This window comes from Trichechus manatus, unplaced genomic scaffold (genome assembly GCF_000243295.1).
Source record: "Trichechus manatus latirostris isolate Lorelei unplaced genomic scaffold, TriManLat1.0 scaffold00021, whole genome shotgun sequence".
NCBI classification, from domain to species: Eukaryota; Metazoa; Chordata; class Mammalia; order Sirenia; family Trichechidae; genus Trichechus; species Trichechus manatus.
In genome coordinates this window covers 19151306-19168574 of record NW_004443957.1, presented here as the reverse complement: position 1 = coordinate 19168574, position 17269 = coordinate 19151306, and positions in this window count along the sequence as shown.

Sequence of the window (17269 nt, the reverse complement as noted above, 5' to 3'; positions counted from 1 at the left end):
TGGATTTCTAATTGTTGTTTTTGTATGATTTCTAGTTGTGAATTTATTTTAGCATTTTGTTCCTGTATTATTTTCTTGAATTATTCTGTTTTTTTGTCTGTATTTTCCATGAATTTGTCTGCCTTTTCCATGAATTTTTCTATTTTTTTCCTCATTTTTGTCTGTTTTTTGCTTCAACTCTTGGATAATTCTGAATATTAGCGATTTGAATTCCCTATCAGTTAGGTCCAGTGCCTTTTCTTCTACTGGAAGGTCATCTGGTGTTTTATTTTGGACTACTACTGGAACCATCCTGTCTTGTTTTTGTAAATGTTTTGATATTGTCTGCTATCTTTGGGGCGTTCAGTGGTTATTTTCCTCGTTTATTGATTGTAGATTTGTTTGTTTCATCCTGCTTTTTTGTTTTATTTGGTTATGTCTGAGCAGGCAGGTTGTGTGTTCTTTGTTGTTTGCTCATCTGTGGGCACGATACTTTTCACCTCCTTCTCAAATGGGCAGGGTCAGTCACTCAGGTATGTTACAGCAGAGCAGGTCCAGCCGAAGGGAAGTTGCTGGGATAGATTTGTTGTGGTACTTACCAGGGCTGACAGTGCAGACCGGGAATCAGTTCAGGGCAGGTTCCAGTAGGCCGTGTCTCTGTTGCTTGGGAGTGTGATGTTCAGCACACGATGCAGTTAGGCAGGAAGGAGGGCGTAGATTGTGATGTGTGGAGCTAAGATGGGTATGGGAAAGATTAGAGAGAGGAGATAGGAACAGGAGCCAAAGACATACACACAAACAAAAAAGAGTTGTAAGGGAGCTTGCTATTGGAGTGGAGAGATGAGAGACTGAGAAATGGGGAAAAACAAAAGTTAAAAAAAAGAAAGAGAGCAAAATAAAAAAAATGAACAAATCGAGAAACTGGAAATGATTGTGCTTCCCAGCCAGTAGACTGTGGCTGCAGGAAGCAGAGGAGGCTAAATGGGGGTGAAGAAGGGTAGGGGGTGGGAAAGCCTATATTGTGGGTCACCAGTTGTTCTGTCTCCTGCTGGAAGCTCCATGAAGCTGCTTTCTTGTACCTCCTGTTCGCTGATCTCCGATAGGAGTCCAAGACAGCAGATCCGTGCTGTGGTAGCTGATAGGGGACCTCTGCATGTATCTCTCCTCGCACTCTGTTCTTGGTCAGTTTCTTATCCCATTTGGTGCTTGGCTGAGTTCTTTATCTCTTCATTTGATGGTTAGGGTTTCAGGATTGACATGTGACTCTGTTTGACTTAGTTTTTCTGATCTTTGCTGCGGAGAGATGGCATGGTGCTTCTGACTATAGTGCCATTTTCCCTGAAGTCAAAAGGTGATATTTAAGCAGAGTCTTATAAGTTGACCTGGAGCTAGCCAGGAGAAGAGTGTAACAAGACAAAGCAAAGACCAAGATTAAGGGCATTCAAGATTGAGGGGACAGTGTGAGAAAGGGCATGGAGATCCCAGCAGTGAAGTAAGCATAGGGTTGCCACACAAGCAGTTCAGCATGACTACGTAGGGTAAGGAATGGCAACAGATGTGGCTATCTGTGCAAGCTGGGGGTTAGAAAACATCTGAATATAGAGAAATATATGAGCATAACAACATTACACAAGTTCATGCAACTTACTTGAAAAACAAGGTGTACCTTGTCAGCAAACCGGTTTATAAAGTTGAGAGTGTGGGCATATTTGGCAATAGAACCATACTGCCAAGATCAACAGGCTGCATGAAGGAAGAGCTATTCATTTATTCATTTAATCTAAACACACACATAGAACATGTACTGAGTGCCAGGCACTGGGAGCACCACGATGAGAATGATATTCCTCGAAAAATGACTAGCACGTGGTGCTCTATCCAAGGTGGGCACTCCATAGATAGTTGTTGAATGAATAAATGAATGATCAATTTGGGTCCCTTCCTGAGTAATTCACAATCTATTAAGAGTTTCAGAGAGGTAAGCAGATGATTGTAATACGGAATGATAAGTTAGGATACAGCAGGGAACTCATCCTGAAATGTCTACAAGGGCCAGGCAAGTAGAGTAAATAAGTGAAGAGACCTCCTGGTACAAGACAATGGGTAATAATAAGGACTACAGCAACTGGAACCTATGTGTTCATTTTAATGAGCATAGTTACTACTAAATTCCATTTGAATTAGAATCAAGAAAAGCTGGAAATTTGTATTTTTATCAAGTGGAATCTCACAGTCTAAATCAGTTGCTCCCACATGCCCACGATTCCGGCATGGTCAGCCTGGTACCTACATAGAGATGATGGCGTAGAGAGAGACGTTGGTTAGTAAGACACAAGGCCTGGAAAAACTGCCATGGATGGACATGGCCTTGAACATAGTGATGTGTGTAGTCAGAGAGGGGGAACCACAGCCCTCACAGCCAAGAAGGCAAACAGTGTCAGACGTTGCCAGTAGTCAAGACCCCTGGCTCCCAGCGGCCCACCAGGCTCCCCTACACCTGATGAGGGCCTGAGTTTAGGTCAATCTCCAGCCTTCTCAGACCTGGACGGTGAACCAATGCAGCTCTTCCCCCAGAGACCATGGGATCGGTGTGGCCGCTGCTAATTCCCTAGCTGTGGGGATCTGACTGGCACCGTTCTGTAGAAGGAAACAGAAGACTACAGTGTGTTGGAATCCTGCCTCCTCCTTCTGCACTGCTGCCTCCCCCACCACATGAAAGCTGCTGAGCAAACAGAGAAATCAAAGATGATTATACACTGCTGCTGGAAACCCGCGTGCTTCCGCCTGGCTCCGTCTCCCTGCCAAACTGTTATGTAAGCCATAGCCCCACCCAGGACTGAATCCAAACAGAGATGCCATTGAAAGCCAGTCCATGACCTGCTCATCAACTGCAGCTTCCTCAGACCCTTTCTTACCTGGAGTAAACCTGCCTGGAGGGGTGGGGTTGGGGAGGAATGCTCTCTGTGGTTGATAAATTGCTTTTACATTTGTTTTGGGATTTCCGTCTCTCCATTCCTATCCTGCACAAGGTATGGGTGGGTCGGGATTTGGAGTTTAATTTGGTTGGATTCCAAGAGACTAAGAAATTTTAAGCTGAAAAACTCCATTTGACAACCTGGGAGCATGGAATGTTTTTCACCCTCCTAGGTGAATAATTCAGTTTGGTTGTTTAGATACCAGGGCTGAACAAGTAACTCCTGGGACCCGAGGTCCTGACCATGCTGCTCTGATGACTAATACTTACCTCTGTTTAGGGATTCTGGGCATGTCCCTCAGCCCTAAACCACCTAAGTGAACTTATGAGTGCCTTTCCTTTGAAGTGCCTGTGACTTAAGTAAATGAACTGAATTCTCAGGGCTTAATCTTTTCTTTCTGCCTCACAGGGCTAGCAATACTCAATGGCTCCTACAACAAGTGCACTAGAGGTTTTAAATGTTATTGTCAGCTTTTTGCCACCATTATAAATACATCTGACACAAGGACCATGCTATTCAGTGTTGATGATGTTCAGGAGTTCATATGTTTATATTTATTCAACACTGGGCTTCCATTACTCCCCGTTTTGCAGCCTTAACTGTAACTGACCACACTCCATTGTGAGAGGCTCAGACCTCAAGTAGACGGGGCCTGAACTTTGGAGTCAGATAAAACCCGTATTGAAGATGTAGCTCTGCCATTCCAAGGCTCTGTGGCCTTATGCTATGTCTAGATCTCTGGAACTTACTGGTTTCTCTTAATTTTCCTGCATTGCTTTTGGGAAGCACAGGGCTGCCAAGGGGCCTAATTCTGGCTTCAGAGATTGCCTGATCATTTCCACCTTCATTTGTTCCATCATGGAAAGGGTGAGGAGGTCCAGTACACAAAACCCTGCTCTAAGTCTGGGGTCTTAAAAGCCTGTGAGCAGCCATTTAAGATACTCCACTGGCCTCACCCCTTTGGGAGCAAGGGAGAATGAAGAAAACTAAAGACACAAGGGAAAGATTAGTCCAAAGGACTAATGGACCACAACTACCACAGCCTCCACCAAACAGTCCAGTACAACTAGATGGTGCCCAGCTACCACCACTGACTGCTCTGACAGAGATCACAATAAGGGTCCCAGACAGAGCTGGAGAAAAATGTAGAACAAAATTCTAACTCACAAAAAAGACTAGACTTACTGGCCTGACAGAGACTGGAGAAACCCCAAGAGTATGGCCCCCGGACACCCTTTTAGCTCAGGAATGAAGTCACTCCTGAGGTTCACCCTTCAGCCAAAAATTAGACAGGCCCATAGGACAAAACAAGAGTAAAAGGGTATAACAGCCCAGGGACAAGGACTAGAAGGCAGGAAGGGACAGGAAAGCTGGTAATAGGGAACCAAGGTCAAGAAGGGAAAGTGTTGACATGTTGTGGGGTTGGTAACAAATGTCACAAAACAATACGTGTAGTAACTGTTTAATGAGAAGCTAGTTTGTTCTGTAAACCTTCATCTAAAGTACAATAAAAATAAAAATAAATAATAATAATAAAAAAAAAAAAAAAACCCTGCACTGGATGGGGAGATTGCCCTAGGAGTATAGAGTTGGACTGGAATCTAGGGGCTCAGTCCTTTCTCTGGCCTTCATCTCTTTTCCCATTAACACCTAAGTGGGTCCCTTACGAGGGCCTGGGTAGTTGTTCAACTCTTTTCCATTCTTGACCTAGATGCCATATCTTGTAAGTGACACAGATATGTCCTTTTGAGAAAATGGTTAGCAAATTCATATTCCTTGCTCAGGCATTTGGAAGAAACTCAAACCAAAGAAGAAATTGCCTTGTCTAGCTCCTGATCTAAACAGGAACTGGTCAGTAGGACCCTGAATTCTGATAAGACAAGGGATTGATGGGGGCACCCCACAGCACCATGGCAGGAAAAGAGAACAAACTCTAAAGATCCTGAAAATTATTTTTACCAAGTATCACATTGTAACCACACTATGAAAGTAATAACCAGAAAGTATAATTTCCATCCCATGATCTGAATCTAAATAGGGGTGCCCTGTATTTTAACATAGGTCCCTGCATGGTGCAAACTGTTAAACACTCAACAACTAGCAGTTTGGACCCAACCAGAGGCACCTCGGAACAAAGTCTTGGCAATCTGCTTCCGGAAGCTCACAGCCATGAAAGCCCTATGGAGCTGTTCTGCTCTGCAGCACATGACATTGCCATGAGTTGGAATCAACTCTTGGTAACTGGTCTTCCTCCCTTCCACAGGAAAGCTTTTCTTCTCACTCTGCTTCAAGATAACCTTTGGCTGGGAAATAAAATGTGGGCCTGAACTCAGTACAGCTTGGGTTCTTTCATATTGTCCAACTTCTCCCCATCCAGAGGGATAAAAATCCCTGCTCCTAGAATCTGGTGGCCTCTATGAGTGAGCTCATCAGCCAGTGCTGGTTTGTGGATAATAGTTAAACTCCTGTTGACCAGCCTTTCTTCATTGTTATCTACAAAAAAGAGATCACTGTGTGGTTGGGACAGGACCCTGGAAACCAAGCCTTTTTGAGCACCTTTCTTTCTCTGCCCCACTGCTGGCTTCCAGCCTGGTTATCCAGCCCCGAACTAGAAGTCTCCTTCCTCAAACTCTTCAGATCTCCCCCTGGAGAAAGGGAATATGACGACGATCAAGTTGAATAATCTTGACTAAGGGACATATTTTCTTCACAGAACCTTCCCCTTAATGCCGATGTTGGTGGTGAAGCAGGGCAGATAACAGGGAAAAGCAGCCCAGTTAAAGGGTTGTGGGTGCACCAGCTGCACCATGCCTCCTCCATGGAGCACAGTAAGAATGGGATGTTAGCACCAATCTTCATATGCCTGAGAACTAACAGAGTCAAAAGGCTGAGCACTCTACCAGCCTGAATTCTTAAGATCGGCCCCTTAGAAGTCAGTTCTTCAATCTCAGGCATTATGTCTACAATTCCAACAGCTCTGAAGAGACGGATAGAGAAGACTGGGTTGGAAACAAGCAGTTCAAATGGCTATAACTATAAAATATAGATAACAGAGTTAAAGAGTTTGTGACACAGGATTTTTGTCAATCATGCTTTGCCTATAAAATAAAAAATAAGCAGTAATATTAAGGAATCACTGACATATATCTTAAAGATTTAGAGACATACAAACATCAGTCTACAATTTTGGAACTTCTGCACTAAGCCTCCATCATTAATCATTACTTTTCAGTCCAATCTGAGCCATAATCTTATGAATAGTAAATCAATTGTTTCTGGAAGTTTCTAAGAGTAAAAACATCTTCTGGAATGTGTAGGTGGCTTTGGAGAATTTTTTTAAAGTAAACTTTATTTCTTAGAACAGTTTTAGATTTATAGAAAAATTGTGAAGATAGTACAGAGAGTTCTCATGTACCTTTCACAAGTTTTTACACTTAATGAAAAATTAAAGTCTCCATACTTTAGAGAATGGGGTTTTACAGAAAATTGACATTAAAATTCCTCAGCGGTATCTTAACTCAGGCTTTCATTGTGCCAGAAAAGAACTTTACTAACTTCATTCTTCCCATTACCCCTTAGAACACTCACTACTTTACTGGGTTTTTGTTTTGTTTTTTCTGCAAAAGAAAAAAATGTTTTCTGGTCTAAGAACTTGGCTGTCCACTGTAATGTATCTCTTTGTCTTTTGTTGTTCCACTCAAAAGCATTTTTTAAATAGTAGTGGAGTGAATTGGTTAGGCGTAGAGATTTTGGAATGAAACAGATTGAATCCCAGCTCAGCCATTTATAAGCTATGTTACGTTCATCAAGTCTCATTTTTCCCATCTGTAAAATGAAAATAATAATAGTACTTTCCTCATTGATTTGCTGTGAGTATTGAATAAAAACATTTCAGAAGCACTTAGCATAGTTCCAGGTATATAATAACTGTTCAGTAATGATCTCATAAAACCAAACTCATTGCCATCGAGTCAATTCTGACTCATAGTGACCCTACAGTACAGAGTAGAACTGGCCTATAGGGTTTCCAAGGAGTGCCTGGTGGATTCCAACTGCTGACTTTTGGTTAGCAGCTGAACTCTTAACCACTATGCCACCAGGGTTTCCATTCAATAATGATAGCTATCATTAATTTTAATAGATAATGCCCTTTGAGAAGCAACTGTGGTCAATAGGCTAGTCAATGAGTAATCTAGATCAATTTTGTGAAAAATAGCATTTTCAACAAAGATCCATTTCAGAGGTCAGCAGAGAGAAGAGAACTAGTTAAAGAAGCATAAACTTAATTGCCTGAAGAATTCTCTTCAAATTGGAAAGAAAAAGGCAATTATGAGGACCACCGATGTAAAACAGTGAGAAGTTACCCACGGGCCTTCTCTGCTTTAGTGTTCGGCTTGGAGGATTAAAAAGTTAGTAAATGTCCACAGCGGCAAATATTTCTATTAAAGACATTGCTTAGGGAGAAATGATGTTTCTAGGCCCTACCTACACCTCCCAGCCACCACCTCCAGCCTTCACTATGTTTTCTAATACTGCAGCCATGTGGTTATCTTTGCTGTCAGCTACTGCTGAGGCTCATGATGGCCCCACACAAAACGGAACTGAATGCTCATCTCCATGGTCGGTTGTGGGTTGGATCATTGTCATCACAGGGTTTTCATTAGCTGATCTTCAGAAGTAGATTGCTAGATCTTTCTTCCTAGTCTGTCTTAACAAGCTCAGCTGAAACCTGTTCAGCATCACAGCAACAGACAAGCCTCTACTGACAGATGGGTGGTGGCTGCACATGAGGTGCTGGAAATTGAACCCAGGTCTCCCAGCTGGAAGGTGAGAATTCCACCACTGAACCATCAATGCCTTCCAGCCATGTGGATCTACTGCAGTTTGTCACACATGCAGGCTGTCTGGGCCATCCATACCCTTGCATGCTCTAATCCCTCTGCCTGGGTGGTGCACCCCATACTTTCATCTGGCTAACGTATTCTTCAAGGCTCAGCCCAGGTGTCACCTACTCTGGAATGCCTTCCCTATCTACCACCATCCTGGATAAGGCATGCCCCTGGAGGCCCCTGGGCTTCATTCTTGTTGCATTAAACCCACTTCATCATCTCTCTCCTCCACTCTGGCGTGAGCACCATAGGGCATCTCATGTCTAGCATGGTACCTGGCACTGATAAGTGCTCAGGAAATGTTGGCTAGTGCTTATTCTCTGATCATCTGCAAGCCCATACTTTGGGTCTTTGATTCTTCCCTGAAACTCTCAAGTGGGAGCTGTTAGGGCAAACAGATCGACGTGGTGCAAGTTGCATTCCTATACCTGAAGCATAAATGAGAGCATTTTAAAGGTTTCTCTTTTAAAAATAGTTAAAGCCAGTATAGGTTTAAATAGTACCATAACAGCTATTTTTTGCAATGGTTCCCAGGCCCCAGGGCATGAAACAGTGTTGGTCTGTTGTGACGTTTCCTCAGGTCAAAGAAGATTCTTCTCAAAAAACGTCATCTCTCCCATGAGGGTCGTCAGTGCTGTGAGCAGGACCTCAGAGAGGAGGTGCCTTGCCGTCTACATCCTACAGCTCTCCCAGATCAGACATCTGGTCTACCCTTGCTCACTTTCCTTTACATACTGGCCATTACGATTACTGCAGATGAGGAAACAAAAACCTAATGAGGTAAAGTAACTTGTTCAAGGTCACACAGCTACCAAGCTTTGAAAGTAGGTCTTAGGCCTATCTGTCTGACTCCAGTGCGTTTAATCATTATACTGTGTTCTTTATCAGAAGGCCCAGAAGGATAGAGCCAGCCTGTGTGAGGCTGAGCTGTCAAACCCAGGTCTATTTCATATGTACACATATTCCCAGACCTTATCTTATCAGTGCCCTCTTATCTTTCAAGAAATATTTTACACCACCTGACTTTCTTCTCCTCTCCTTTATCCCTCTGGTACCGGGCAGGAAGGCAGAATTCCAGGGTGGAGAAGGAGGGAGCTATAATATCAAAATTACCCCACAGCAGGATCCACTCTGCACCTGAGGATTATGCTCCCAGTGGTAGGAATAGTGCTATGGGTCAAATAGTTCTGCAGTGAACTCCAAAATGCTGTAAATACCCAAGTTGGACAAGAGTGTTGTATCAAGATAAGTAGGTCATGGCTGGGGTTTGGGAATTTACATATATATATATATATATAGAGAGAGAGAGAGAGAGAGAGAGATTATTTGTTATAATTTTGGTATTTTCTTGGCATGAAATTTAGTCTTATATAAAAGTGGCCATCCAAGGACAACAATTTGTCTCTATTTGCCTGGAGCAACAGAGGAGGAAAGAGAGTCAGGAACAGGAGGAGGAAATGGAAAGTGTGGCTAATTGCCTTCATGAACAACTGCCTCCTTTTCCATGAGACCAGAAGAACTGGATGGTGCCCAGCTACCATTACTGAACATTTTGATCAAAGATTCTATAGAAGAATCCTGATGAAAAGGTGGAAAATAGAGAACAGAATTTCAGATTCTCATGGACTCCAGACTTTCTGGAGCCATGGAGGCTAGATGAGCCCCTGAGATAATCTCTAAATCTTAAAACAAATATATCCCCTGAGGTCACCTTAACACCAAACAATAGTTTAGCTTAACTAGTAGGAAATGTCTGCCTTAAGCATTGTGCTTTTTTAAGAACTATCTTGTGGAATCAAATTGACAAAACAGCAACTCTATTAGGTTAGATAAGAACCTTAGGGGGCAGTGAGTTTATGTTAATGGAGGAGGAACAACTCAGAAAAGGAGGGTGAGAATGGTTGCACAACTCGAAGAATGTAATCACTGTCACTAAATTGTACATGTAGAAACTGTTGAATTTGTGTATGTTTTGCTGTGAATATGCTCAACAACAACAACAAAATAAATAAAATTAAAATAACAATAATAAAATAAATAAATAAGATACCCACTACAGGAAACTCATAACTGTTCAGTTAAATTTTTTAGCATTTTGTGGTTTATAAGTCAAGGTAGCAGCATACCTACAGCTTAAGTATGGATTCCCATGCAAAGAGCCTCTGGACCCAGAAGCTAAGTATTCTGTGGACATGCTCCAGCCCTGGAGCAATGGCCATCCTGTCCCTGGGCTGAAGAGCCCCCAGAATAGGTAAGCTGGCTGGCCGTGTGGAGGAAGATGCCACTTGATTCTGCTTAGCAGAAGACAGAGAACATCTACTTCACTACACTTAGAGAAGACGTTATTTCTGTCTCAGAGTAATCATCTTGACTGACAACATTCCCTCCCTTCGAAGTGACAAGCTAGAGCAAAGGTAAAATATGAGCCGATTCAGAAATGAAATCCACTGAGCAGTGAAGACAGACAGAGCAGAAGGCAGACCCATACAGGTCCTCTGGCTTCTTCCGTTTCAGACCCAGAGCGAGTACAGCCTTGCCATTCCCTCCCTGGGCAATTTTTCTGTGGTTTGGCACAAGACAACGATCTGAAAGAGAAAGCAAAGTCTGTGGATATGGTTGCCTTTTCTCCTCTAAGCCAGCTAGTGCCTTGTTTTCCTTTGAGACTGACACTGTGGGAAAATTGCTAAAGTGTAAAGTTTCCCTCTTTGTCCACTGCGTACTTCATTTACCAGGGAGCCAAGTTTGGAACAGAGCTGCCTCTCACACAGCCCATGAATGACTCCATTTTCTCAGGGCAGCCTCTGCCTGCCCATTGTCTAACTGTCATGCCCTCTTGTATAGGTGTTCCGTGCAGCAAGGCTGTTATGTAACGTCTGCACAAGGAACACTGCATGAGAGCCAGAGAGATCAGAGAGAGAAAGGAAAAACCCAGAGGGTAACCAAGACCAAAACGCCTTCCTGAAGAAGGAGGGGGGATGGGGGGAACCAAAAACAAAATAAAAAACGCTAGCCATGCGTCAGCTCTTTTCCTCTGGCTCATTTGCCTGAGTGATCAACTTTGATTGCTGGCATATAAAGACCCAAGTTTGGCTCAGCGGGAGCTTCTGTTTATAGCCATAAGCCAGGACATGCTGTACCCTCATGCAGGTGCAGCTGCCACCAAAGTCTTCCCACAGGGTTCTGACAAGAAGTTCCCCCCAAGCTTATGGCCTAAGAGGAACGTACTTCCCCCTCCTCAGTCTCCCCTTTCTCCCTCTTCTGCTATATCATGATTAGCCTTGTGAGCCTCCCAGTCCTGCTTAGAGAATCACACACATTCTCTGGGCTCCTCTGTCGCAATTTCCAGGTTGCCTTGACTCTTTACAGGGTCCCTGGGAGATGCAAATAGTTAACACACTTGACTGCTAATCAAAAGGTTGGAACCTCAAGTTCACCCGGAGGCATCTCAGAAGAAAGGCTTGGCAATCTATTTCTGAAAAATCAGCCACTAAAATCCTATGGAGCACAATTCTACTCTGACATACATGGGGTCACCATGAATCAGTGTCAACTTGAGGGCACCTGGTTAACTGGTTTGGTTGACTATTCATAGGTGTTCAGTGTCGAAAGGCAGCCATGCCTTAGCATCCATGAATGGGGCCATTTTCTCCTACATGTGCCTCACCTGGATACCACCATCTGGGCTTTCAGTGTCATTCACCATCCCTTTGTGTCCCACTATCAATATTGTGGTGAAATGAAAGAAGGCAGAAATGGAATGGTGCTTGTCATTCTTTCTCTGTCTGCCCCAGTATTTCCCCAAGCTTGTTTTGCAGAATACTAGACCTGGTGCCAAAAGAAGAGACTTTGTGACTAACGAAATAGGAATCCATAGCCAGATATTTTGGGGCAACACTGTACACTCTACCCCCCTCTTAGAAAATCACAATGCCTGGTAGCAGAATAAAACTCTGAAATGTTTGCAGTAGAGAAACTCTTATCACTTTGGTGTAACATTTCCCAAACTTACTAGACCTGTAGTCTATAAGCTCTGTGAGGACAGAGATTTCTTTGATATTATTCATGGTCGAATTTGTAGCTCACAGGCATGTTGTGGGCGCTCAATTAATGTGTTAAATTAAATTAAAGTGAATTTAATTGAACCTTTCTTCTAAGTCATGTCTATTAGCATCTCCCAGAACAAATGTTCTGTGGAACGCACTTTGATGACTGCTGGTCTACACCATTCACCAGTTGTATTAATAACAATGAAAAGAGAAGAACAAGAGCACAAATAGACCCAAGATGAAGACTTTCTGGTCCTCACATGGAAACAGGCTGCAGGAGTTTGCTCTGTCCCCAGTCCTTTAAATGTATCCAGTCCACCCATGAGTCATTCCACACCCACAGGTATATAGCTCCCTCTCCTGTGCTCACTCAGACCACCTTCTTACTCGTCCTCTGGAACTACTATGTTTTGCTCACCCTGGTTCTTTGATCCCTTGACTTTGGGACTTCCTCACAATAGGTTTCTTGATTTGAAAAGCCATAAAAATTCTTATCTCTGTCTTGCTGGCTGGGGCTTTGAAGTCCAAAAAACCTAGATTGGGATCCAGATTCTGCCGTTTACTGGCTCTGAGAATTTTAGAAGTTTCTTATACCTATCAGAACCTTGTTCTCCATTCTGTAAAATGAGGATAATAACACCTGTCCCACAGAGCAGTTGTGAGATTAAATGAGTATGCAGTCTTAGCACAGGGCCTGGCATTTAGCTCAGACTCAGCAAATGGCTGCTATTATTACAACTAGCTGCTCCTCTCCTTCCACCTCTCTAGTCTCTCAGCTTTGCCTGCTGCCTCAGTTTCGGCACACACACCTGCAGGGGAGCCTCCTCTCTCCCTCTCCCAGGTTTAGCTCCATGAGACCCAGATACAGGAACCCTGAGCCAGCTTTCCTCTGCCTCTGGAGACATCTCACCTCCCTCTCTTCAGTCCCCTCATTGCTGCAGCCTTCAGAAGCCCCTCAGGTTTACCCCTCTTCTGTCACCCTGGGGTCCCTACAAGAGACTGTGGTCTATATTTTTTAACTTTTCATTACTAAAGTGTTCTGTAGTTTACAAAATTCTTTCTAATGCACCACTTTACTTAATCCTCACTACAGTGCTGTTTAGGCTGGGTTATACTTCTAAAGATGAGAAAAAAAGTGACTCAGTGACTGGTTTGAGGTTACACAGCAATTAAATGTCAGAGATGGGACTTGAACACAGGTCTGACTTTAGATGCAGGGCTCCTCCACCACCTCATCACACCACTACCTGGGTAACAGTGAAGCACAAGGGAGGTAGAATCGTATCCTTTTGCCCCCTAAGCACCCGTCATTGCCATTCCTTCTCCACTTCCACTTGCATACCAGGACGTGGTCTTCAAAGAGACCTGGGGTGAGTAGGCATGGGGGAAAAGGAAGAGATGCGAGAAGAGAGGGGAATGTGGACCAACTGCTTTCAACTACATGTCCTCCTCCGCAGCCCAAGTGTTCCCAGCCTCCCCTTTCCAGGACAGTGGAACTTGGAATGCCTATGTCCACATCTGGTAACAGTGGACAAAGAAATTCAATTAAAGACACAGAAGAAAATTCTGATTAGCATACTTGAGAGTCCAGTAAGGAATCCGTTACATTGTCAATGAGTAAACTACCTCAGAACCCTCTAGGAAGGCTTGATTAGGCCTTGCTCTGCTGAACAGAATAAACACACACATACACGCTACACCCATAAAATATACATACATTCTAAACACACACACACACACACACATGCATCCTATGGTACTTAAGTACAGAAATGAACAAATGATGGTCTTCCTTTTTAGACTAGTCTTTATATCACATTCTATAACAAATATATAAAACCTGGTGACATATTCTAGGTAACCTAAGGATCCAGGAAGTCTCTGTCTTTGTAAATCACAAAGCTTGTAGATTTGAGTTCTTGTGAAGAAAAAAACATGGTTAGGAGCAGAAGGCATTCAAAGGCACAGTAATTCTAAACCAGCACCATGGACAGTCACCCACCTTTCTCCTGATACTCAGACTGGATGCTCTGAAAATACAGGAGATGGTAGAAGAGAGGAAAGAGAGACACACACTAGGAAAAGCAGGGCTTCCGTGTTCTTCCATAGGTTAGTGAATACCTTGCAGGGAAATCAGGACTATGATACTTGAAACACAGGAAAGGAAAGAGTTCCTTGCCCTCAATATGGAAAGCCGAGGCAGAGCCTGTCATATGCTTCTCTTCCTTCTGACCCACTTGAAGTCCTCCTTCCTCCTCCACCTCCCAAAGGTCCTGCAAAGTATCTCGTGTTATTTTTACACAGTATCCTCAATACGAATAGTTTAATACCATTCCACTCTGCCATCCAATGGCACATCTCAGGTCTCAAATTTCCACTTTTTACAGAAAAGTCACCTGAATTCTGATGATAAGAAGTATTTTATCCATATAATTCTTCATAACAAACCCCTCCAAAACCTAGTGGCATAAAACAACAACATTTATTTTGCTCACAAATCTGCAATTTGGGCAGCATTTGGGGGGAATGGTTTATTTTTACTCTACTCAGTATCAGTTGGGACAGCTTGAAGGCTGGCAGCTGGAATCTTCTGATGGCTTTTTTACTTACATGTCTGTCACCTGGGTGGGAAGATGCAAAACTGGGGCCTGAAACAGTTGGGGTTCTTTGGGCTTCTCTATCTCCATGTGATATCTCCACGTGGCTTTTCCAGCATGCAGTTTCAGGGTAGCTGAACTTCTTACAGATAACCTCTGAGTTCCCAAGGTACAGGTCGCCTTTTATGACCTAACCTCAAAAGTTTTTCGTGGTCACTTCCACCACAAAATACTCTTTGAGACAGACATAAAGACCTGCCCAAATCTGAGCGGAAGAGAAATAGAGTTCATTTCTTGTTGGGATATGACAAGGTTCTGGAGTAGCATGTGGGACTAGAAATAGAGTTGTGGCCATTTTTAGAAAATTCAATCTGCCACAGGGGGTAAGCCAACGGAAGGGACATCAGTCTGTTGGGTTACTATTTTCTGAATACTGTCAGACATTGGACTGAGGAGTTTTTCTACTGCCTTTTGAGGGCTTTAAGTTTTAGGAAAATAAGCCAATAAAACCAAATGGAGGCCAAGTCAATTGTAAAAATCATCTACTCCGTTCTTCTCCATGTTGCCTCTTCAAACCACTGGTGATGAGCATTGAAGCAGGCATTCCATTATTGTCAGTCAGACAGACAAGGGAAGCTGGGATTTTTAGATCAAAGGCAAGAAGGTTGACAGCAGTCGTCAGGATTGACGGTAGGGTGAGAAGAACAAGACTGGATATTGCTCTGACAACTGGAATAACCAATGAGGGAACTTTTAATTTCTGCTGGGGGTAGAGCTTTACTCTGAGGAACCAGAAACATGTTCTAGGACACAAATATAAGAAATTTATTAATGCATGGAATGAATGAAGACAGGAAACAATGTATGTACTGATCACACTACTATGGAAGGTAACATATTAATAAATGGAGCTCATGGCTATGAGTCATTGTAAGGAAACATGGAATCATGAGTCTCTCTTGATGGAGTTGGAAAATGTAAAAAAGGTCAAACTATGTGAGGGCCCTAAAAAGAGAAAATCAGAGTGCATTGTCAATACGCCTATCTGGCTAAGTAAAAAAAAAAAAAAAATCAACTTTTTAAATAATTTCATAAACAGATATTAATAAGGTAGAAAATATACTAGACCTTTAAAATATAATACTAATGCTTATAAATAGTATGAAAAATTAAGAGACAAAAATAAAACTCAATAAACAACATAACAAAGAAACTACCTATTGGAATGTTCAAGATACGTGGAACAGACACATTCTAGTTTTGATTCTTCTTAAAGATTATTATTCAATTCAATTTTTTAAAATTTTTTTATTGTACTTTAGATGAAGGTTTACAGAACAAATAGTTTTTCATTACACAGTCAGTACACATATTGTTTTATGACATTGGTTAACAATCCCACGACAAGTCAACACTCACTCTTCTCGACACTGAAGACCTTTTTTTTGGTGAAAATATACATAGCCAAAGTTATACTATTTTGAAACTTTCTACATGTACAATTCAGTGACATCAGTTACATTCTTCCAGCTGTGCTGCCATTCCCACTATCCTTTTCCAAATTTTTCCATCACCATTATCTTCAACTCACTGTCCCGTAGGCTTCCCATCAAGCCTTTTGAGTTGCTGTTGTCAATTTGATCTCACATAGATAATTCTTTTTTTTTTGTACCTTAGATGAAGGTTTGCAGAAGAAATAGTTTCTCATTAAACAGTACACATATTGCCCTATGACAATGGTTAACAACCCCATGACATGTCAACACTGTCCCTTCTCAACCTTGGGTTCCCAGCACCAGCTTTCCTGTCCCCTCCGGCCTTCTAGTCCTTGTCCTTGGACTGCTGTGCCTTATTAGTCCTGTTCTATTTTATGAGGCTGTCCAATCCCCAGCTGAACGGTGAACTTCGGGAGCGGCTTCATCACTGAGCTAAAAAGGTGTCCGGGGGCCATACTCTCGGGGTTTCTCCAGTCTGTCAGGCCAGTAAATCTGGTCTTTTTCTGTGAGTCAGAATTCTGTTCTACATCCTTTTCCAGCTCTGTCCAGGACCCTCTATTGTGATCCAGGTCAGAGCAGTCACTGGGCACTACCTAGCTGTACTGGACTCAGTCTGGTGGAGGCCGTGGTAGCTGGGTCCATTAGTCCTGTGGACTAATCTTTTCCTTATATCTTGTTCTCTTCATTCTCCCTTGCTCCCAAAGGGGTGAGACCAGTGGAGGATCTTAGATAGCTGCTCACTGGCTTTTAAGACCCCAGACGCTACTCACCAAGGTAGAATGTAGAACATTGTCTTTATAAACTGTGTTATGCCAATTGAGCTAGATCTTCCCTGAGACCATGGTCCCCAAAGCCCTCCACCCAGTAATTCATTCCCTCAGGGAGTTTGAAAGTGTCTATGGAGCTTCCATGACCTTTCCTTGTAAAAGTCGTGCTGGCTTCCCCAGTAATGTGTACTGTCCTACCCTTCACCAAAGTTACCACTTATCTATTTAGCTCCCCCCATCACTCCCAGCCCTTGTAACCAACAAAGATTGTTTCTTTTTGTGTGTAAACTTTTACATGAGTTATACAGTAGAGGTCTCATACAATATTTGTCCTTTTGTGATTGACTTATTTCACTCAGCATAATGTCCTCCAGTTTTGATCCTCTTACTCTACTGTGCTGAGTTCCTTTAGTTTGTGGAGTTTTTTTCATTTCTTTTTTTTCTTTTTTGTTTTTACTGAGACTTTATGTTTTTCTTCTTTATTTTGATGAGTAGGTTTGTTAACTTTCTTTGTGGTTAC